Source organism: Macaca nemestrina, chromosome 7 (genome assembly GCF_043159975.1).
Source record: "Macaca nemestrina isolate mMacNem1 chromosome 7, mMacNem.hap1, whole genome shotgun sequence".
NCBI lineage: Eukaryota > Metazoa > Chordata > Mammalia > Primates > Cercopithecidae > Macaca > Macaca nemestrina.
Genome location: NC_092131.1, coordinates 174,316,189 through 174,338,941, shown reverse-complemented (window position 1 = coordinate 174,338,941; position 22,753 = coordinate 174,316,189). Strand labels below are relative to the sequence as shown.

Sequence of the window (22,753 nt, the reverse complement as noted above, 5' to 3'; positions counted from 1 at the left end):
TTCCCTACTGCAAAAAGACAAGGCTTTTCATGACTCAGTGGTCTTACAACAAGTCCAAGGATGAAGGGATGGCTATTGCTTAGAAACGAAGCAAATGACGTGTTAAGTAGATTCGATCACCCTATGTGGACACCAACCTGTCTTTCCTATGTTACCTGGTTAGTTGTTGCTGGTAAAATCACTGCACTATAAAACAATTAAAATATAGCTTTCTACTTACAAGAGTAGAGCATGTTCATCACCTAAAGTAGAAGAAACTAATAAATTTTCCCACCTCTATCAGTTTCCCTTAAAAATATCCAGTTTATTTAACATTAGAAAAATATTTTTCTCTGCTTTTCACTATGTACATGCCACAGGCTATGTAGTATAGGGTTACTCTCTTTTTTTTTTTTTTTTTTTTTTTTGAGACGGAGTCTCGCTGTGTCTCCCAGGCTGGAGTGCAGTGGCGTGATCTCGGCTCACTGCAAACTCCGCCTCCCGGGTTCACGCCATTCTCCCGCCTCAGCCTCCCAAGTAGCTGAGACTACAGGCGCCCGCCACCACGCCCGGCTAGTTTTTTTTGTATTTTTAGTAGAGACGGGGTTTCACCATGTTAGCCAGGATAGTCTCGATCTCCTGACCTCGTGATCCACCCGCCTCGGCCTCCCAAAGTGCTGGGATTACAGGCTTGCGCCACCGCGCCCGGCCTAGGGTTACTCTCTATATGCAGTGAAATTAAGTTAAATTGTAACTGAGTACCCCATTTTTCTAAAAATTATCTTTGTCTTTTTCTTCCCCTCTATGTTCACCTGTTATTTAGCTCCTTAAGAAATGCAAATATAACCTTTTCCTCTCTGTCCTTTCCACCAGGGAGACCACCAGCAAGCATTGCCAGCTTATCTAAGTATGTGTTTGCTTAGAAATTACCAAATGTTGAACCAGAACAGGCATGCTTCACATTGTTTCAAGACATCTGATTAACTAATCCACAACCCGATTCTGTCTTGAATGATGCTGGCTAGGCTAATATGATTACAGATAAGTCCTCTAGCAAATCATGTAGACCCTGAACCTCCACATTCCTTCTGCATGCCCTGCATACCAAAATTTCTCCTTACAATCCTGCTTTCTGCCACGAAAACTGAAATGGCTCCTTGAGATATGAATCTAGCCCTTCCCCGTTGCTAAAATCTGGAATAAAGTCACTTTCTTTTTCCCAGCCTTCTGCTTATTATTTGATTTTACAAGTGGCCACTGCCGAACCTACATTCTGTAGCAAAATGGTACCAGACTATAACAGATGAGGGGCACTTCTTTTTTTTTTTTAAACCAGGATCTATAAATGAAATTTTCTGTTTATACTATTAAAGCCTATAGACCTTGACTGCAGCTATACCTAGCAGAACAAGTGCCCATCTATTAATATAGAACAAAAGTCCCCATACAATATCAGTGCTTTTGCTCTGTTGATTGCTCATGTCTCACACATCTTGAACAAACGTCTCCAATCTTTGCCTAAGTTTTGACTAAGACAACAAAAGTACAATCTAAAAAAATGCACAAGTATGAAAACCTTGGCCGGGCGCGGTGGCTCAAGCCTGTAATCCCAGCACTTTGGGAGGCCGAGACGGGCGGATCACGAGGTCAGGAGATCGAGACCTTCCTGGCTAACACGGTGAAACCCCGTCTCTACTAAAAAATACAAAAAACTAGCCGGGCGAGGTGGCAGGCGCCTGTAGTCCCAGCTATTCGGGAGGCTGAGGCAGGAGAATGGCGTAAACCTGGGAGGCGGAGCTTGCAGTGAGCTGAGATCCGGCCACTGCACTACAGCCTGGGTGACAGAGCGAGACTCCGTCTCAAAAAAAAAAAAAAAAAAAAAAAAAAAAAGAAAACCTTTTGAGACTATTAAGTTGGCTGAAAATGATAATAAATAAAAGATTGAAATTCCTTTTTTTATAAGCTAATGGCACAAAAATATTTTCTGATTACAGCACGTGATGTACACGTTTTCTAACTGGTATTTTTTATATCACTGAGAACTAAAAACGAGTTTAATCATCACTCATCAGAAATAAGAAAATAATTCATATCTAATAGAATGGGTGATCCGTGCAGAGAACTGTCACGTACACGTACATGGAGGTGAGGTGGAAGGAATTATGGAGTCCAGTCAATGTCTAAATCTTTTGTACAAGGAGAAAATGAAACAGCATCATGAAGTTCACACCTGCATAGTTAAGAAGAGGTTGCTCTTTGTGTTCAGATGTGAAGTCTAACTTTACTGCCACACAAATCAATACCTTGTTAACCTTTCACATGTACAGCAAACTAAGCCATAGAATAGAAAGTTTGACAGATCTTTTTAAGCATAAGATCTTTTTAATGTGGGACAATTTTGCTTTGTGGCTTACAGAATAGTTTCTGTCCTTCTTTTTAACCAGAGCTATTTAAGAGGAAAATTCTGGAAAATCATAAAGCAGAGAATATGCAACGTCTGTCGTTGCTAATAAAAGTGATATTAACATTCAATTTATGAAAGGGAAACAGGAGTAAAGATGAAAATAGTTGATATGGTTCATTGAAAAATAATTATAAATGCATTTTTAAAACAGAAAAATAAAGGCCTTAAACACACAATACAAAAATAAATATTTGGTTTTAGATGATGTTTATATGGCCAAAAAAAAAAAAAACACACCAGAATATTTATACACAAGCATTTAAGACATTTGCACAACAAATTAAATCAAAACAAAGGAGAAATAGCACAATATAAAATCTAAAGTCTTAAGGTGTCATTGGTAAGCAAGCAGAATCATTTTTGAACAAACTCAGCCTTTTTAAAAAGACTTGAATTCCCTACCTCACCCCACAGCCAAGGCTGGGAGCTGCTGTCCTTGTGCGTGCAGAGCCCCCAGAGAGGCTCTGAGCTCAGAGGCTCCCCTGTGAACCTGCCTTTGTTGGGCGTGGTCTGGAAGGGGACCCTGTTCACAGGATCATCTACAGCAGGGCAGGAGGCAGTCAGGGCTGCCTCTCCAGGTTTTCAACACCACTGGCTGTTGTCAAAGATATTAAATACATAAAGTGGGTAGTGGTGTTGGGAGATTGCCTAAGATCACAAGGACATTAGAGATTTAAGAGTCAATAGCAATGTTCCAAAGTTGTATATCCACAGCCTTATTCAAGGTACAGCTGAAAGTATTGGTGTAGGTGCAAGGCATGCAGGTCTGAACATTTTTCACCTCATTATAGAGCAGCTCAGTGGTTAAAACAACAGGCCCTGGGCCAGGCACAATGGATCATGCTTGCAATCCCTATGGTTTGGGAGACTAAGGAAGGTGGATTGTTTGAGGCCAGGAGTTCTAGATCAGCCTGGGCAACAAAGAGAGACCTTCTCTCTACCAAAAATAGTTAAAAATTAGCCGTGCAAGGTGGCTTGCACCTGTAGTCCCAGCTACTCAGGAGGTTGAGCGGGGAGATCTCTTGAGTTCAGCAGCTCAGACAGAGAATGTGTTCTGTGTTTGTGCCACTGTACCCCAGTTGGCGTGACAAACAAAATTATCTCTTAAAAAAGAAAAAAATGAACAATCTCTAGAGAGAAAATTCTTGGGCTAAATAGACTCTCTTAATAATAAGAGTGTGGTATTTGCACAGATATATAATAAACAACCAATAACTTAAAAATGAAAACAGACATATGCATATATAAGCATATATTTAAGTTGATGCATGGGGGAAACATAGATTTTTATTAAAATGTTCCAGGGTCTTGAATATCCACAGGGAGAAATTAATGTCTGACCTATGACCTGACATTACACACAAAATTATAGTTGGTTCACAGACAAAAATATAAAAATATTTATAGTATACAGAACACAATTCAGGAAAACCTGAAAAGCATTTACCATATAAGACAAAACTTATTCTACGTAGTTGATACGAGCAAAGACTCTGGGGCATATGGAATCAAACTCAAGGTTCCTTCAGGCCTCTCCTGTCGAGTTACCTCAGACTTGGAAATGGATCAGAGGAGCGAGAATCATGCTTACTTCCTGAGATGGCAGGTGGATTGCATGAAATGATAACATATAAAGCATGTAGTATATTACCAAGCCTACACTAACCCTGAAAAATAAATATTCTAATAAATTGTGACGTGTATTGATTGCATCAGTTGTAATGTGTCACTATTTCCTATATCAGAATAAAAGAACAAAACCACTAACAATGAAACTAATACTTTTATCATGTGGAAATACATTGTATAATAATATCATCATTATATTATAATTATTGGGGTAAAAAAGCTGTTTTCAAGACATATACATGTGGATATTCTTCTTGTCTTTTGTCACTCCTATGATTACATGGGACAGAACATATGAGGAAAATACACCAACAAAGGTTTTCCTAAATTTTCGTTCATCCAGATCCAACTCTCCTGAATCACTCTTCATTTCATCTTGCTCATGATGTTCCCCATGTTATCATCATCTGTGCTAATCTGAAGCTTGGGTGATGCTGCATTTCCTGTGAGATTCCTATGTTGCTCCTGTGAGTTTATATTTTCAACCTTCTGAATCCTCCTATGCAAGATTTGATGTGGATGTTGATGATATCACCCAAAAATGTCGACAGGAGGTCTGCAGACCAAGGTCATATACAAGTAAACAAGGACAATCACATGATGACTGCCTTCTCGTCAACAGTGTTTCAACGCTATCAAATTTAAGATGCATCTGTGTTTGATAGATGTGAAAATGTGCACTCTACGATGAATGGAATAGACTGTTTTCTCTGTGACTGCTCATTTCTCAGTGTTAAATTATGGTGGCTCATTGGCTATATTCTTGTTTGTTATTGAGGAAATATGCTTAAATCTTATCACAAAAATTTATAAATGGCGTTTATATTCTAGCTACTTTTTAGACAAATTAGAGTTATTAGTGGAGTACTAAAATTCTTATGTCATATATGGAAATACAGTTCTATGAACCATGGTTTAAGAAATCCATTGAGGACAAAGATGAAAATTGCAAAGAGTTATCTGAAAAATTCACGGAATGGTGGCTCTCTAAAGACCTAGGAAAAGCTGTATTTTGAAACTTTAAACTATAATCTTAGAAATGTGAGCAATGCTTCCTGTAAACTTCATTAGAAAGTCCATTCTTTCAGCTGTAACATTTGTGTATCTTTTTCTTCATTCACATTTGTCCTTTTAATCACATGACTGGTGATTGCAGAAATCACTTTAGGATTAGTTACTGCAGAAGTGAATGCATAATGGTCTTGATAAGGTATTTTGATCTGTCCCCTTGCTACTCTGGTCAGCTCTACTTTGGGTACTTGGATATTGGAATCGGTTTTGGTGTCCCATCATGAATACACTGAGTGAAGAAAAAACTCATACAGTCATAGTTAAGGGGGTTGACTGAAATTTCACCTAGAGTTTTAGACTCCAGGAAGGTTGAATTTAAGTGAACACAAAGTCATGCCATCACATATATGAGACATTCCTTCCTTGAACTCAATCTTCTTATCAGGTTAGAGTGTGGAGACAGAGCACTGGGTTTGCCTCATGATGTGGTCTGAAAATTTGGTTTGCTTACAATAGCATCTTTTGTAGACTTGTGGTGTCCAGGCCAGCCTCTATAAAACTGTTGATTTAGGATACTGGGTGAAATCATAGCTTCCATGCAGTTTAAGTTTGTCTGGGGACTCAGTGTTCAGCACTTTGTCATCTGTGCCTGTGACATCATGCTATTCAAGATTTGTGGATGTCAACGGGAGTTCAATACGTAGTTCCATGGCCTTGGAGGCCTTTAGGCATGGTTCCTGAAAACAACTCTGCTGCTATTATGCCTCTTAATAGGAAGCTGTGTGGAGAATTAGTGGGCAGCCAGTACACACGCAGAGTCATCAGCCAGCCTGTTTCTGTCTCTCAGATCACTGCATGGGGGGCTGGAGATATGCTGTACACTGTTTTGATTTTTTTATTTTTTTTGCCTACTGAGATTTCTCTTCTTGTGCACAACATGTATATATCACTCAGTGGCATTCACCTGCAAAAAAAACCTGTTGTAAAGATTTATTCCCAGGCCTTTGGAAGCAGGGACTGACCTAAACTAACTTATTAGAAATATTTGTTGTACTCTGCTTACCTGCTATTTTGATGGCTTTAGGGTTGGCCAAGAGAAATATAATTCCACCATGTGAGAATCAACAGAGTGCATGGTCCTGAACAATTCCTGATGGAGAATGTAGAGTGAAGAGAACTAAATTAGAACAGGTTTTCTGAAAGGTTTGAAAGTAAAGTCGTCTTTTGATAACTTGAAGAAGAAATCCCTGTACCAAGAAAACATGATCCTGAATGCAGACATATGATTTATGTTCCCTGTCACTGAAATTTCTTATTCTTCCCTTACATCATCTGGAAGTCATGTCTTCTGAAAAGGTTAGTGGGATCCTGAATATACTCTGCTAAATGGTGTCCTAAAATGGGGCTTTCTGGGATATGTGAAAAACAGGCATCTTTCTTTGAAGAAGTGGATGCTGACACTAATGACTGGGTAGTGGGGAAGGAGAAGGAGGATAAGAGTTCTTGGAGCTTGATGGTACCTTCCTGTAGCAGTGGTGCCTGGGTTTGGAATGCTGCCTAGATAAGAAAAGCTAGTTTGCTATTCTCTCCCTAGATGCCCACTTGTATCTGGAGGCAAAAGTTTTTTGCTTATGTCTTTACTTGCTTACTTTTTTAAAAAAAATAATAATCTTAAAAACATATTTATTTTGAAATAACTGCAGATTTACACAAAGGCACATAGGTAAGTACAGACAGTTTGATATACAATTCAGCTAACTAGAATGCTAATATCTATTATAACCATAGCATATTCATGAAAACAGAATTTAACTGTTTTTCAAGACCCTTAAGTGATCTATAAACTTCCTTCATATTTTACCAGGTTTTCTAATAATGATATACTTACCTATTCTAGGATCTAATCCAGAATACCACCTTACAGTTACTGTCAGGTATATTACTTACTACTTGGTGCATAACAAATTACTACATACCTTAGTGGCTCAAAACCACAAACATATTACTCACAGTTTCTCTGGGTCTTCGGTCCAGATGTAGGTGATAGCTCAGGCTGAGGCTCAGCTGGGGAAGGGTCTCCTTCCAAACTCACATGATTGTTCTTAGGATTCACTTCCCTGCCCTCATCAGGAACTCACTGGTGTGTTATTAAAATCACTTAAAATTAATACTAATTTATCAAAAATATTTCAAAACAATACAATAATAATAAATAAGTAGAAAATAGATCACTTACCATTGTATATTATGGATTAGTTTACCCTGATTGAACAACTAGACAAAGACATTTCAAATAAGGAAAATGAAGACCAATATGCCTTACAAATATAGAGACAAAAATCACCAGGGAAATATTATCAAATGAAATCAGCAACATGTAGAAAGTATTATACACCATGGCAAAGGGTATTTACCTCAGGAATGCAAATTTGGTTCAACATATGATACAATTAATGTCATACACTATATTAACAAAGAATAAAAACTATACAATCATCTCAAAGGTTAATATGAAAAGCTAATAACCCTCTCAGGAAAAACCCCAATTCTGTGACTCACCTGTCCTACAAAAATTAGGTGACAGTAAAGGTGTCAAACAAGCACTTGAAAATTCCCAGATTCAGTATTATAAAAACATGCAGCAAATTAGGCAGATAAGAGAACTTTCTTCATTTCAAAGAGCATCTGTGAAAAACTCACATATCATCATAAGTATCTGAAAGGTTCACTAATTTATTTGATATTAGAAACAAGTCAAATATTTCCACTGTTGACACTTGTTTGCAACATTGTACTGGAGAATGTAGACAGGGCAATTTATTTAGAAAAATAAATATAATGTTTCTAGGATGGAAAGGAAGTCAAACTCTGACTATTTGTAAATGACATGATCTTATGTATTAAAAGTCCAAAGGACTCTAATCAAATATGTTTAGAATTTAAAGATGAGTTCAAAAAAGTTTGCAGTATATAATGTTAATATAAAATATTTTAAATGTCTTGATACTAGCAATCTAAAAACAAAACTCAGAAAACCATTCCAATTGAGATGGCATCAAAAATACTTAGGAATAAGCTTATCAAATTAAGCGCAAAATATGTACACTAAAAACTATAGAATGCATATTGAACAAAATTAAAAGAAAATCTTTGAATGCTCATTGTTTAGAAGGGTTAATATTGTTAGCTAGGCGGTATTTTCCAAATGGATCTATAGAATTAATGCAACTTCTCTCAAAACCTCAGGTGGCATCACCTTCCCCTAAATTTAGAAGGTCATCCTAAAATTATATATAATATAGATCCTGAGCGGCCAAAATACTCTTGAGAAGGACAAAAAGGGTTTCCATAGTAGACATATACTTCCTGATTTCAAAACTTACTACAAAGTAATAGTAATCAAGATTTGTGGTACTAGTATAGGGATATATGTATTGATCAATGTAGTAGAATATAATGCTCAAAAATGAATCCTTACATTTACGGTGAAATGCTTTTATAATGTGGCCAAATAAATTAGGTATGAAGCAAAATTTTATTGTCAAATGTTTCTGGGGCAAGTGCATCTCCACATGCAAGTTAGACTCTTGCTTCACACCAGAAACATAATTGACTCAAAATGATCATCCATCTAAATATAAGAGCTAAACAGGCCCCACCCATAAAAAGGAACATAGGAATACATCTTTGTGGTCTCTGGTTAAACAGTGTTTTAAGATATGACACTGAAAGCACAAAGGAAAGAAGAAAATATAGAAATATTAAACTTCATTAGAATTAAAACCTTTTACAATTTAAAGTCCACCAACAAATATAAACAGGCACCCAAAGAATGGCAGAAAACATCTGAAAATTGCAAATTTCATAGGTGATAATGGTCTATTATCCAGAATATGCAATGTCTTACAATTCAAAATTAAAAAGGCAAATATCCCAATCAAAAATGGCAAAATCTTAAATAGCCAATTCTCAAAAGAAAGCCATAGTCAGATCCAAAATCACATGAAAATATGCCCAATGTCCTCATTATGAGGTAGGAGACCGGAAGGACTTGTTTTCTGGTTTCACAACCTTGATAACCAAAACAAGATCTGCTCCAGACAGGATAAAGTGAAAAACTGGCAGAAGCCAGTACATCGCGGCAAATGTGATCCCTGGCAGTCTTCATTTGTCACTCACATAAGACACTCCTACCAACCACATAACTGTTCACAAATTCCATGGCCACAACTCAGACGTTACTGCCCCTTTCCATGCAGACAACCTAGAAGCCACTGTCCCTTTCCTGTCTCAATTTGCATTGACCTGCCCTTCAATTTGCATATAATTAAAAGTGGGTTTGAATGCATATAAATACAGTTACCAAGAGGCCTATATGTTGCCAACTCTGAACACACTGCTTAAGAGTTAGCCCTGCTCTGCTAGGAGCAGTACCATTCAATAAAATATTGCAGTCTAACATCACCCACTTGCCCTTAAATTCTTTCCTGGACAAAGCTAATAACCCTCTCAGGATAAGCCCCAATTGTGTGACTCACCTGTCCTACAAAAATTAGGTGAAGGCAAATCTAAAAACCATGAGGTGTACTTCAAAAATCTAAAAAGCACATTGTGAAAAAATATAAGTTGGAAAGGTAAAATACTGTGAAAAGGCAAACTTGTTACCGACTAAATAAGGTTTTTAATTTGCATAATTTAGGTACACTCTTTGTGTTACGAAGTTCTTCAGGATTTGGAAAACATGATTATGTATTCACCATTACAGTATCAAGGAGAGTAATGCCACTGCCCAAAAGAAATCTTCGGTAGTTCACTGATTGCACCTTTCTCTCTCCCAAGCCCCTTGTAACCACTGAACTCTTTACATGTCACTACACTTTTTCCTTTTCAAGAGAGTCATATAAATGGAATTACACAGTATTTTGTGCTTTTCAACTTGTATTTTCTTACACAGCAACATACCTTATTCAGGAAGTATGATTAAATTAACAACGTCAGCTTGCTCGCAGGGAGAGCGCTAGATTACAGACAAAGGAGAATGAGTGGATCCATTTAGATGGTGCCGGATTAGGTCACCTGGTGTTGGAAACATTAGTAGGAATTACAAAATTACCCAATTAGCCTGGAGCACAATTAAATACACAGACTGGAGCATACAGTAGTGACTGAACAAAAGAAAATGCCAAACAACAACAAAACCAACCAGCCACACAACATCAAACTTTCATTACGGAGGCATTTCACAATGATACAAGAGACAACTTAAAAACCTTCCACTAGCCAACACTGGAGCGGTGTGTGCAATAAAAAAAAAATACCGTCCAAGCACCGTGGCTCACGCCTGTAATCCCAGCACTTTGGGAGGCCAAGGAGGGTGGATCATCTGAGGTATGCAGTTTGAGACCAGCCTGGCCAACATGGTGAAACCCTGTCTCTACTAAAAATACAAAACTTAGCCAGGTATAGCGTCTCATGCCTGTAATCCCAGCCGCTCGGGAGGCTGAGGCACGAGAATTGCTTGAACCCAAGGGGCAGAGGTTTCAATGAGCCGAGATCACGCCATTGCACTCCAGCCGGGGCAACAGAGCAAGGCTCTGTCTCAAAAAAACAAAACAAAACAAAACAAAATAGCACATATGCAGTGTAAAATAAATATCCATATTTAGATAATGATATAAACAAATGATGCATATATAAATGAATAAATTAATACACATAAAATAATTGGAAGAGAATAGACACATGTTTATGGTGAAAATTTAAAGAAATTTGTAGACATTCTGCCAATAATGAATGTGTACTCTTGTTGATAGTTTGCATTCTTAGTATGATATGATATGATGAGAATGGCACTTTTTGACCAGGCACGGTGACTCACGCCTGTAATCCCAGACCAGCCTGGCTACCACACTGAGACCCCATCTCTATAAAAAAAATAAATATCCCTTGAGCCCAGGAGTTTGACCCTGGCCTGGGCAACATGGTGAAACCTTGCATCTGTCAAAAAAACTAACAAACAACAACAACAACAACAAATTAGCCCAGAATGGTGGCACATACCTGTAGCCTCAGCCACCCTGGAGGCTGACAAGGGAGGATCCTTAAACCCAGAAGATGGAGGCTGTAGTGAGCCAAGCTCATGACACTGCACTCCAGCCTGGGTGAGAGAGTGAGACACTGTCTCAAAATTAAATAAATAAATAAAAATGACACTTTCCCTCTGTGATCTTCTTCCCCTAAACCCACAAATCCCATCTTATCATGAGAGAAACATCAGACGAATCCCACATTAGTAATATTAATGTCAGCAAAAATAAGGAAACTCTGAGAAACTGTGACAGTCAGAGAATTGTAAGGAGACATGACATGTACCTGTGATGAGGTATCCTGGATGAGATCCTGGAATAGAAACAGGACATTAAGTGAAAACTTAAAAAAAAATGAATAAAGTATGAAGAGGAGTTAATGATAGTGTTATAAAATTGATTGGTTGTGACAAATGTCCTACATTAATGTAAGAATTTAACAAAAATGGAAACTTCACGGGATATATGGAAATTCTATGTACTACATTTACAACTGTTCTGTAAACCTGAAACCATTCTTCAGTTTGTAAGGTTTCTTCATCTTTAAAGTCACTGCTGACCTTATAAAACAACATGAGCAATATTTTTGATGGCCCTTAGTGCATCTCCTTAGCTTCATCATCTTCCTTAATCACTGAAGGTAGCTATTACTGTGAATTATTTGCTATTCTGTAATTTGTGTTTATTGTATTTACCTCTATGTTTATATTTCTAATATCTATAACGTTTATTTTCTTGCCTTCAAACGTACATGCACGGGTTTAATGTATTTATGTCCCTAGTTTAATCATGAGAAATCATGAGAAATTCATATTGTGGGAAAACCTACAAAATATCTGACCTGCACTTTTCAAAAAAGTCAAGTTCACAAAAAATAAGTGAAGACTGAGAAATTTGCAGATTGGAGAATATCTGATGTGTCAGGTAGACCCTAAGATGGTGCCCAGGGAACCTTACCTGTAAGAAATACACCGCTTACGTTATTTCAAGTGCTTTAGTGAGTGACCTCCTCTGTGTCTCACTTGACTAACACACCTGAACTTAACATTTTTCCAATTCAGAGTTCTCCTAGAAAGTGGTTGTCTTGATATGAATGTAGTGGTCACAGGTTTGAAAAGTATCATAAGGGCATCTGACAGTATTTTAGAAGTTTACAGTAATCCAACCCAAATGCCCATCAATCAATGAGTGGATAAAGAAACTGTGGTGTATATGTGTGTGTGTGTGTGTGTGTATAACTACTGCTCAACCATAAAAAGGAACGAGTCATTGGCTTTTGCAGCGACCTGAATGAGATTAGAGACTATTATTCTAAGTGAAGTAATTCAGGAATAGAACACCAAATATCATATGGTCTCACTCGTAAGTGGGAGCTAAGCTATGAGGATGCAAAGGCATAAGAATGACACAATGGACTCTGGAGACTCAGGAGAAAAGGGTGGGAAGGGGGTGAAGGATAAAAAAAACTACAAATAGGGTGTAGTGTATACTGCTTGGGTGATGGGTGCACCAAAATCTCACAAATCACCACTAAATAACTTACTCATGTAACCCAAACCACCTGTTCCCCAATAACCTATGGAAATAAAAAAATTACAGTAAGAAGGATGCCTGGTCAAGGACTGGACAATTAGGCATTGAGTCATCTGCCAGGATAAATAAGTATCCCATGAAAGGTGCACTGTAAACCTCCAGGACTAATTTCCTGGAGTCCTGTTGGGCAGCGTTATAATTTGAAGCCATTGTCCCAAGAGAGACCTCAAGAGAATATTAGATAATACGAAAATACAACACAGATGTAGAGGTAATTTTATAAATCATGGCTCAAAGATCCCATGGAGAAGGAAGATAGAAATGGTAAAGTGTTACTTGAAAGTTTGCAGAGTTGCAGCGTGCAGCTCTCTGAAGACAGAAATACTTATCTTGAGACTGTTTGCCTTAATCTCAGAAATACAAGCAGAGACTATTCTAAGTTGCTTTCCAAATTCAATTCTTCATTTAGATCAACTACCTATCTTTTTCTCCCTCTCCTTTTATTCTTCCTATCTCATGAACGAGGGTCGTGTGAATCTCACTGTAAGCAGTTGTTGCTGGCGCAGGCACATTACAGTCGCCATGAAATGCTTTGCTCTGAACACTTGTTACTCTTGTCAACTCCACCTGCTGATACTTGGAAAATGAAACAGGCCTTGGTGTTCCCTGAAGACTGTACTGCATGAAGAAGAAACTCATATAATTTATAATTTAGAATGTTGAGCATATTTGCACTGAGTTTTTTGGCTTCTACGAGGGCTCAATTCAGTGAACAGGAAGCCCTAATTTCAAATATAGGAGTCATGCTCCTTTTAAACTGTATTCTCTATTCAGAGTAAAGGGTGGAGACAGGGTTGGGTTCAGGCCTCATGATGTGGTCAGACAATGAGATGTCTTCAATAGCATCTTTTCGAGAATTCCAGTGGCCAATCCAGCCTCAGTACAATGTGGCCAGGTGGTTTACAGGTTTATTGTGAGAAATCGTAACTTCCATGCTATGGTGGTAGTGTTTGGGAGCTCGGTGCCCAGCCCTGTGTCTTCTGTGCCTGGGATATTATGGTAGCACAGTTTTGTGTCTCTCACCTTTCCTATCTTAACTCTGGGCACTCAGAACTCATTGACCCTCCTGCCTCCTAGAGATGAGTCTCTCCTTATACACAGCTACTTCCATCTCCTTCATGGCTTGCCACTTGGTGATTTTTTTTTTCCAAAATAATGTGGTCATGAATGTTGTCTTCACAGCACACATAACAGACCATATGCATGCATTGAAATGAATAGAAAAAATGGGATTTGACAAGTCACTTACCTTGTAGAAACTCCTCTTATAATAAAATGAAAAGAGCAAACTTCCATGTACTAAGATTGTCAATTTTTTTTTTTTTTGGAGACAGAGTCTCGTACTGTTGCCCAAGCTGGAGTGCAGTGGCATGATCTCAGCTCGCTGCAACCTCTGCCTCTTGGGTTCAAATGATTCTCCTGCCTCAACCTCCCGAGTAGCTGGGACTACAGGCGCCCGCCACCACGCCCAGCTAACTTTTTGTATTTTTAGTAGAGACGGGGTTTCACCATGTTAGCCAGGATGGTCTCCATCTCCTGACCTCGTGATCCGCCCAAAGTGCTGGGATTACAGGCATGAGTCACCACGCGCGGCCTAAGATTGTCAATATAAATGAGGCTGTCCTTCCTATGGGGTGAATTGTAAGCTCAGAGGGGTAAGGACGTTTATTGAATTATAAATAAATGCCCCCAAATAATAGTACCTGAATTACTGCTACAATCTTCTTGGAAGTAAGGAATATGGTCCAGTCAGCTGTGTCTCTTACTCCACGCCTCCTGGATGCAGGAGTTTATTTTCTCACAGGAGCTATGAAGTTGGTATGGAGAATGTAGCCCGTGATCACGGTCTGAAAAAGCAAAAGGAGTCCTGACTTTGTGGATGTTCTTGGGAGTGTGGTATGCAGTCCCATGGCTTAGTAAAAGCTTTGTGGGCATCGTTCCTGGAACAGCCCTGGTGCTCTCCCGTGAAGTGGTGTGGCCTGTGAACGGGGAGCTGTGTGGAGGATGAGGGGACAGTCCTCCCTGCTGTGGGGATCTTTGTTTAGCCAGCACAGATGCAGAGTCAGCACTCAGCCCGGTTCCATCTCTTAGATTGCTACGTGGTGGGCTGGTGTACACTGTACTGTGCTGTTTTTCCTTTTTTCTATTAGGCTATTTCCACCTCTGCACAATACACTCTGTATCACTAACATGCCTCACCTTCATATGCCTGGTGTCTAAAGGTTCATTTCAGGTCTCTGTAAGCAGGAATTAGCCTACAACCCCATGATTATAAGCTTCTATTTTCATACCGAGTTAACCTTCTACACGATGATATTGTCTATGCTGAAGCTTTTGGGCCTCTCACTGGACAAAATAAATCCATGATGTGAGCGTCAGGGGACTGTGTGGTACCATGAATTCACGATGAAGTCTGCATAATAAAGAGAACTTAATTATCATAGGGTATTCTCCAAGGCTTTAAAAAAACTTTAAAACTTGAACAAAACAATCTCTGAACTAAGGAAACACTCCTAATACGGAAATTTTATGTTCCCCATCACTGGTGTTTCTCAATCTTGTCTGGAAGTCATGTCTTCCAAAATGTCTTTAGTGAGATCCTACAAAGACACGACCACAAAGTACCTGAAAATAAGGCCTTCTAACTTATGTGGGGCAGGCACCTTTCTTTGAAAAAGTGGTTACTGATGTATGAATTGGTGACTGCGTAATGGAGCACGTGATGGGCAAGAAGAAAATGAATGAGAGCCCCTGGAGTTGACGGTGTCTTTCTGAAGCAGGTGCCCTGTGTAGGAACGGGGGATAATAAGGCAAGCTACTGTGCCTTTCACTCCCGCGTCTCCACTCATCCTCTGATCCAAGGATTCTTGTTGTTTATGTCCATCTGTGTTGGTATTTTTTTTGTTCCTAAATAATACATTTTAAGAAAACTTTTACTTGAAAATAATTTTAGTTTTACAGAAAGTTGCAAACATAAAGCAGTTTTATATAATCTATAGCTTCCCAAAATGTTAATAACTTATGTAACCATAATATATTTATGAAAACTCAGAAACTGACAGTGGTACAAAACTATTAACTAAAATACAGAGTTTCTTAATATTTTGTCAGATTTTCCACTAATGTCATTTCCTGTTCTAGGATCTAATACAGGATACCCTCATTACATTTACTGTCAGTCATATTACCTATTGATTGCTGTATAATATAATCACACAGCTTAGATGTTCCAACCCACACATAAATATTAGTTAACAGTTTCTCTGGGTCAGATGACCCAGGCTGAGGTTTCAAGTGAAGGCTCCCCTGGGGAAGGATCCCTTTCCCAGCTCATGTTAGTGTTGGTAGGATTCAATCTTTTTCTAGGTTGAGATGACTTCACTGATGAATTATTCTAACCCCTTTGAGAATTAATAACAATCCTTTATTAACTATTCTTTCAAGAAAAAAAACAAACAAACAGAGGAATAGAGAACACTTCCCAACGCGCCACATGAAGCCCGTTTTCCCCAACAGCACAACTGGACAAAGAGATTTCAAGAAAGGAAAATGACAGACAAATATGCCCCATGAAACCGAGGCAAAAATTCTGAAGGAAATACTATCAAAATAAACCAGTAACCTAATAAAAATATACATTATGAGCAGTGATTTGTCCCTGAAATATGTTTTGTTAAACACACAAAAATGATTAGTGTAATACACTATATTAATAGAATGAAGGACAAACGCTTCATAATTATCTCTAAAGATAAAGAATAAGCAGTTGAAAAGTCCAAAACACATTCATGATAATAAGGCCGAGCAAATTAGGCACAGAAGGAAATTTTCTTAAGTGATAAAAGGTATCTATGAAAAACTCACACAACAACATACCATATTATGAATGTTTCAGTAATTTCTTCAAAAAATTAGCAACAGGACAAGGATATATGCTCTTGCTACTTTTATTCAGTATTGTAGTGGAACATGTAGCCAGGGTAATTAGGCAAGCAACATAAATATAATACTTCTAGAATGAAAAGGACGAAGTTAAGCTATCTCTATTCATAAATGACATAATCCGGTGTACAGAAAATCCTAAAGAAATCACTAAAATAAGATTAGAAGCAAAAAATGAGTTCAGTAACACTTTAGTATACTAGGGCAATAAAAATCAATTGTATTTCTATATATTGTCAATTAATCTAAAGTAAAACATAGAAAACAATTCCATTTAAAATACTGTCAAAAAGAAATAGACATTTGGGGGCAAAGGGGACCAACCTAAGAAATATAAAAAATAAGGAGAGATTCTTAGTTTAAATGTCAAAGTATTTGTACATACATTCTCTACTTTAGTTAGAAACATTCTTTCCCGTGGGGGTATGAATTACCATTACCAATTCTAAAACTACTCTGCATGTATTTTGGACTCATTGATTACATAAAGGAGGCCAACTGTCTCACTGCTAGTGTGGGAGGTTACATACAAGTAGTGGGAATGGGGAAATTGATTCATGTAGTCTTGAATTAAATCATGGGTGCTGGAAACATTAATAAGAATTCATGCTGGCCAGGCTCGGTGCCTCACGCCTGTAATCCCAGCACTTTGGGAGGCTGAGGTGGGCGGATCACAAGGTCAGGAGATCGAGACTATCCTGGCTAACACGGTGAAACCCCATCTCTACTAAAAATATAAAAAATTAGCTGGGCGTGGTGGTGGGTGCCTGCAGTCCCAGCTACTCAGGAGGCTGAGGCAGGAGAATGGCGTGAACCCGGGAGGCGGAGCTTGCAGTGAGCCGAGATCGCGCCATTGCACTCCAGCCTGGGCAAAAGAGCAAGACTCTGTCTCAAAACAAAAAAAAAAAAAATGAATTCATGCTGAAATTTATATAGCTATAAATGGAGAAATGTAGAAATGCATATACATATGTGAGTGTGAGTTACATATATACATATAATCCTTTGCTCTGTCAGATGACAAAGCACAGAATTAACAGACGCCTAGCAGAAATGAGAACACCACTGCCGAGAACTTTGTTTCTAACGTGATTCACCAAAAAAGGAACTAGGAATTTGGGGGAAAATGGTTAATGGTAGGGAATCAACACTATTAAGTACCTTGTAGTGCCAGAAAGTAAGAAAAAGGTAAACAACACAACCAACCAACACACTACACAAACCAAATCAAATAGCAATAATATGGGTATTTCAAAGTAGTAAAGCAGCTGACTGAATGGCCTTCTAATGACCAGCACGAGAGCAATTTGAACAATACAATGAACTAGTCTAATTACAGTGGAAATAAAGATTTATTATTTGCCTAATATTCTATACAATATAAATAATTGATTAATTAAATGTAAAATAAATGCTGGAGAACAGATACATTGCCTATGGTAATGAAAGACAAACGATACTACAGAAGTTCTGCCCTAAGGAGGTGAAGAGTCATTCCCCACTTGTTAAGTATGCGCTGTGCATAGTGATGTTTTTTTTTCAAAAAGTGCGACATGGAAAGGGGTAAAAATTAATTTCACAGTGGAGAAACTGGACCCACACTGCCTCATCTAGGTGCTCAAATTAGTATCAATAGTGGCAAAAAGCATTTTGATAATAGATGCCCATGGTATAATGAGTATTACACTCACCCCTGTCTCTTCTTCTTCCACATCTACAACTTCAGTCTAATTGTTAGTAAAAACAATCATAGAAATCCCAAATGGAGGATGTCAATGCCATGAAAAACACGGACATTCAGAGAAACTGCAGAGACAAAAAAAGCTTAAGGAGACATGATATCTAAATGTGTTATCCTGGAAGAGATCCTAGCACAGAAAACAGACATTAAGTAGGAAAAAAAGAAATCTGATTAATATGTGGATATCAGTGAATGAGAACGCATAATGTTGGTGTGTTAATTGTGACAAATACCCATGCTAATATAAGAGGTTAATAAAAATGGAAACTCTGTGTTGGTTACATGTTAACTCTCCATGCTGACTACGCAACTGTTCTGTAAGTCCAAAGCTAACGTAAAATAGAAAAGTTTTTTCTTTTTTTAAAATTCACTGCTGACCGTAACAAACAATATTATCAATATTGTTGATGCCCCAAATGTGCATCTCCGCAATTTCATGGCATTTTTTACCCCCATTAAGGTTACTATTATTTTCAGTTTTCTATTTGTCATTTCCTTTTTATATTATTTTTATGTCTAGGTTTATATTTCTAAATAATATATTGTTCAGTTTTTATTGTCTTCAAATTAAGATAAAGGTGTTCAAAATAAGTCTATAATTCTATTCAAATAATGAGAAATCATCAGGTGAATCCACACTGTGATGCTTCCTATAAAATACCTGACCAGTTCTTTTCATAAGGGCTAAGATTCTTCAAGATAAATGAAGACTGGGAAACTGTTGCACATCAGACAGGACCTGATGTGGCTGGTAGACCTTAAGATGGTGCCCAGTGATCCCCACCTGCCAGGGTGCATGACCGTGTATTGTAATCCTCTCCCTGTGACTATGGGCATGAAATGTGACTTGCTTTCACACAACACAATAATACAAGAATATCAGATGTCACACGATTGATTATGTTATGTAAATTTGTTATTTTTTTTGTCTTGCTAGCTCTTTGACTTCATGGCTTTGATAGAGCATTCTGCCATGTGGGAGAAGTCAACGTGGGAAGAAACTGAATGCAGCCTCTGGTCAACAGCCAGCAAGGAACTGAGGCTGCCCTACAGTTTGCAATTCACATTTCTAACTAATCCAAGCCCCCTTTCAAGTAACAATATCACTTAAGATGTAGTATGAACACCTTACAGTAACAGAATAACCCTAATTCTTTCCTTCTGTCACTCATTGCAGTTATTCACTTAAGCATAAATGCACATGTTTGTATGTATATATATAGTATATATACACACACACAATGATACATATTTAACCATACCTAAGCAAATATATTCACACTACTATTGTGTTTAACAAGCCGTTGTTAGATTGAGAATAAAATTATTACCTAGATTAGCCACTAAAAAGGTAAAAAAAAAAAAAAAAGATATGCTAAGAAATGAGATGAACTGATATAAAGTGCTCAAAACAACAAAAGGTAGAAAATGAGTGAAATACAAAAATAGGAACAAAGACAAATCAACAAATAAAGTTAGTAATAAATTTTGGTAGATTTTTAATATCAATAATCACTTTAAATGTCAAGGTTTTTTTTTTTTTTTTTTTTGAGATGGAGTCTCGCTCTGTCACCCAGGCTGGAGTGCAGTGGTGCCATCTTGGCTCACTGCAAGCTCCGTCTCCCGGGTTCACGCCATTCTCCTGCCTCAGCCTCTCCAGCAGCTGGGACTACAGGTGCCCACCGCCACACCCGGCTAATTTGTTGTATTTTTAGTAGAGATGGGGTTTCACGGTGTTAGCCAGGATGGTCTCCATCTCCTGACCTTGTGATCCACCCACCTCAGCCTCCCAAAGTGCTGAGATTACAGGCGTGAGCCACCACACCCAGCTAAATGTCAGTGTTCTAAATGCACTACTTAAAGGACAGAATGCATCAAAAAAACAAGGGCAGGGGGATCGGATAGCAAGAATAAATTCATGGTACAATCTGAGAAACACGAGAACATCATGAAGTTTGCATGGGAGTATCAAAGAACATTTAAGAAGACACGCAGACAGGCCGGGCATGATGGCTAACACCTGTTATCCCGACACTATGGGAGGCTGAGGAGGGCGGATCACTTGAGGTTAGGAGTTTGAGACCAACCTGGCCAACATGGGGAAACCCCATCTCTACTAAAATGCAAAAATTAGCTGGGCATGGGGGCACCCACCTGTAATCCTGGCTACTCAGGAGGCTGAGGCAGGAGAATCGTTTGAACTCAGGAGGCAGAGGTTGCAGTGAGCTGAGATGGAGCCACTGTGCTCCAGCCTGGGCTACAAGAGCAAACCTCCGTCTCAAAAATAAAATAAAACAATAAAATAATAAAATAAAATAAAATAAAATAAAGACCAAAACTATCAGACAGTTTACAGGTAGGGGATTTTAAAGACACAGAGGCAGGGGTTAGACACAGTCGTAAATTGATATATTGAGGTTACACATTGGTTTCAGCCTAAAAGGATGAAGTATCTTGAAGTGGAAGCTTACAGGTCATAGGGGGATTCATAGATTTTCTGATTTGTAATTATTTAAGAACTAAAATTCGTCAGAAAATTTGGGATCAGCAGAAAATAATGGTAAGTCTGGCTCATAGACATAACATCCTGTAGAGCCCTCAGGAAGAAATTCAGAATAAAGAATGGCAGAGTTCATTTCATAAATCCCCCTTATCTGAGGTCTATGTGCCAGTGGATCCATTTGGTAGAGGCGCAGGTTTCTGAAAAACTCAGGGACATATGTTAAGCTTTGATTTTTAGTTTCTATGGGGAACCCCATATTCTCATGACTCTCAATTCCTTGCTACTGTTTTAACTTACTATTACCTTCTTGCTTATCAAGTGGCTCATGTACTTCTCAGAGGCAGAGAGGTGCCTGGTATTTCTGTGAATGGACTCAAGATTTTCCTTTATTTCCATGCTTGGGGTGGTCCACAGGCCCCTATGAGGGGTCCCTGCACCTTCTCAGGCCCTAAATAAATCCTCATCTGCTTGTGGGACTCCTGAATTTCTTCTACCCTTTTCTTGCTTTTGTATTGCTTGCTGCTTTCAAGTGAGCAAATTCCTGTTCAATCTTGGCTGATGAATCCCATCTTCACTGGGATGGGCAAGACATTTGGATGACTATTCATATATGAATTATGTCAAGAGTGCCAAAGTTCAGTATAAAATAATACATATCAGTTGATCTGCTATTATTTAATAGAAAGGTGGGTAAATTATTGACTATGTCAATGAAAATGGAGATCTAAATAGTTGCCAGCAGAAAAATATTTTTAAAATATTAAGCTAAATGAGAAAAAATAATAAAATATTTTAACATCCTTCCTAAAAGAGATTGTTACAAATATATGTGCTGAATAGACCAAAATTATGTGTACATTTTCTAAGTGGCATTTAAAAAATTTGTCACTGACACTATTTATTACTGCCTCAATTTCAGAGCCATTCTTGGTCTGTTCAGGGATTCAGTTCCTCCCCAGTCTTGGGAGGGTGTATTTGTGCAGGAATTTTCCATTGCTTCTAGATTTTCTAGTTTATGTCCATGGAGGTGTTCATAATATTCTCTGATGGTTGTTTATATTTCTGTGGGGTTGGTGGTAATATCACCCTTGTTGCTTCTGATTGTATTTATTTGAATCTTCTCAACATTACTCATTATTGGAGTAATGCAAATCAAAACCAAAATGAAATACCATCTAACACCAGTCAGAATGGCCATTTTAGAAAGTCAAAAAATAACAAATAACAAATAGTCAAACAAATAACAGAGGCTGGCAAGATTGTGGAGAAAAAGGAACACTTATACACTGTTGGTGGGAGTGTAAATTAGTTCAATCATTGTGGAAGACAGTGTGGTGATTCCTAAAAGACCTAAAGACAGAACTGCCATTTCACCCAACAATCCCATTTCTAAGTATATATCCAAAGGAATACAAATGATTCTGTTATAAAGACACATGAACACATATATTCACTGCAGCACTATTCACAATAGCAAAAACATGAAATCAACCTAAATCGTCCATCAACGACAGACTGTATAAAGAAAATGTGGTACATATACACCATGGAATACTATGCAGCTATAAAGAAGAGCCAGATGATGTCCTATGCAAGGACACGAATGGAGCTGCAGTCCATTATCCTTAGCAAGCTAACACAGGAACAGAAAACCAAATACTGCATGTTCTCACTTATAAGTGGGAGCTAAATGATGAGAACACATGGACACATAGAGGGGAACGACACACTCAGAGTTCCTGAAACCATCGGTCAGGTTTCCGATGAATGGGGCAATCAGACACACAAGCACACCAAGGCGTACC

At 38.2% G+C, this 22,753-nt stretch overlaps 1 protein-coding gene across 3 annotated transcripts in view; it reads right to left on the bottom strand.

Moving 5' to 3' along the window:
• LOC105499091 (nuclear pore associated protein 1) overlaps nt 1-22,753 on the bottom strand; it is a 564,120-nt gene that overhangs the window by 106,664 nt on the left and 434,703 nt on the right. For 2 of the 3 annotated variants that reach the window (XM_071099379.1, XM_071099380.1), the window contains 7 exons: nt 15,054-15,175; nt 14,466-14,609; nt 11,456-11,482; nt 11,144-11,240; nt 7,643-10,159; nt 7,094-7,220; nt 6,147-6,233 (listed from right to left, as the gene is read on the bottom strand). The gene's annotated coding sequence lies outside the window, so the exon portion shown is untranslated. The remainder of the gene's footprint in view (nt 1-6,146; nt 6,234-7,093; nt 7,221-7,642; nt 10,160-11,143; nt 11,241-11,455; nt 11,483-14,465; nt 14,610-15,053; nt 15,176-22,753) is intronic. The other variant, XM_071099381.1, reaches the window with a different exon arrangement.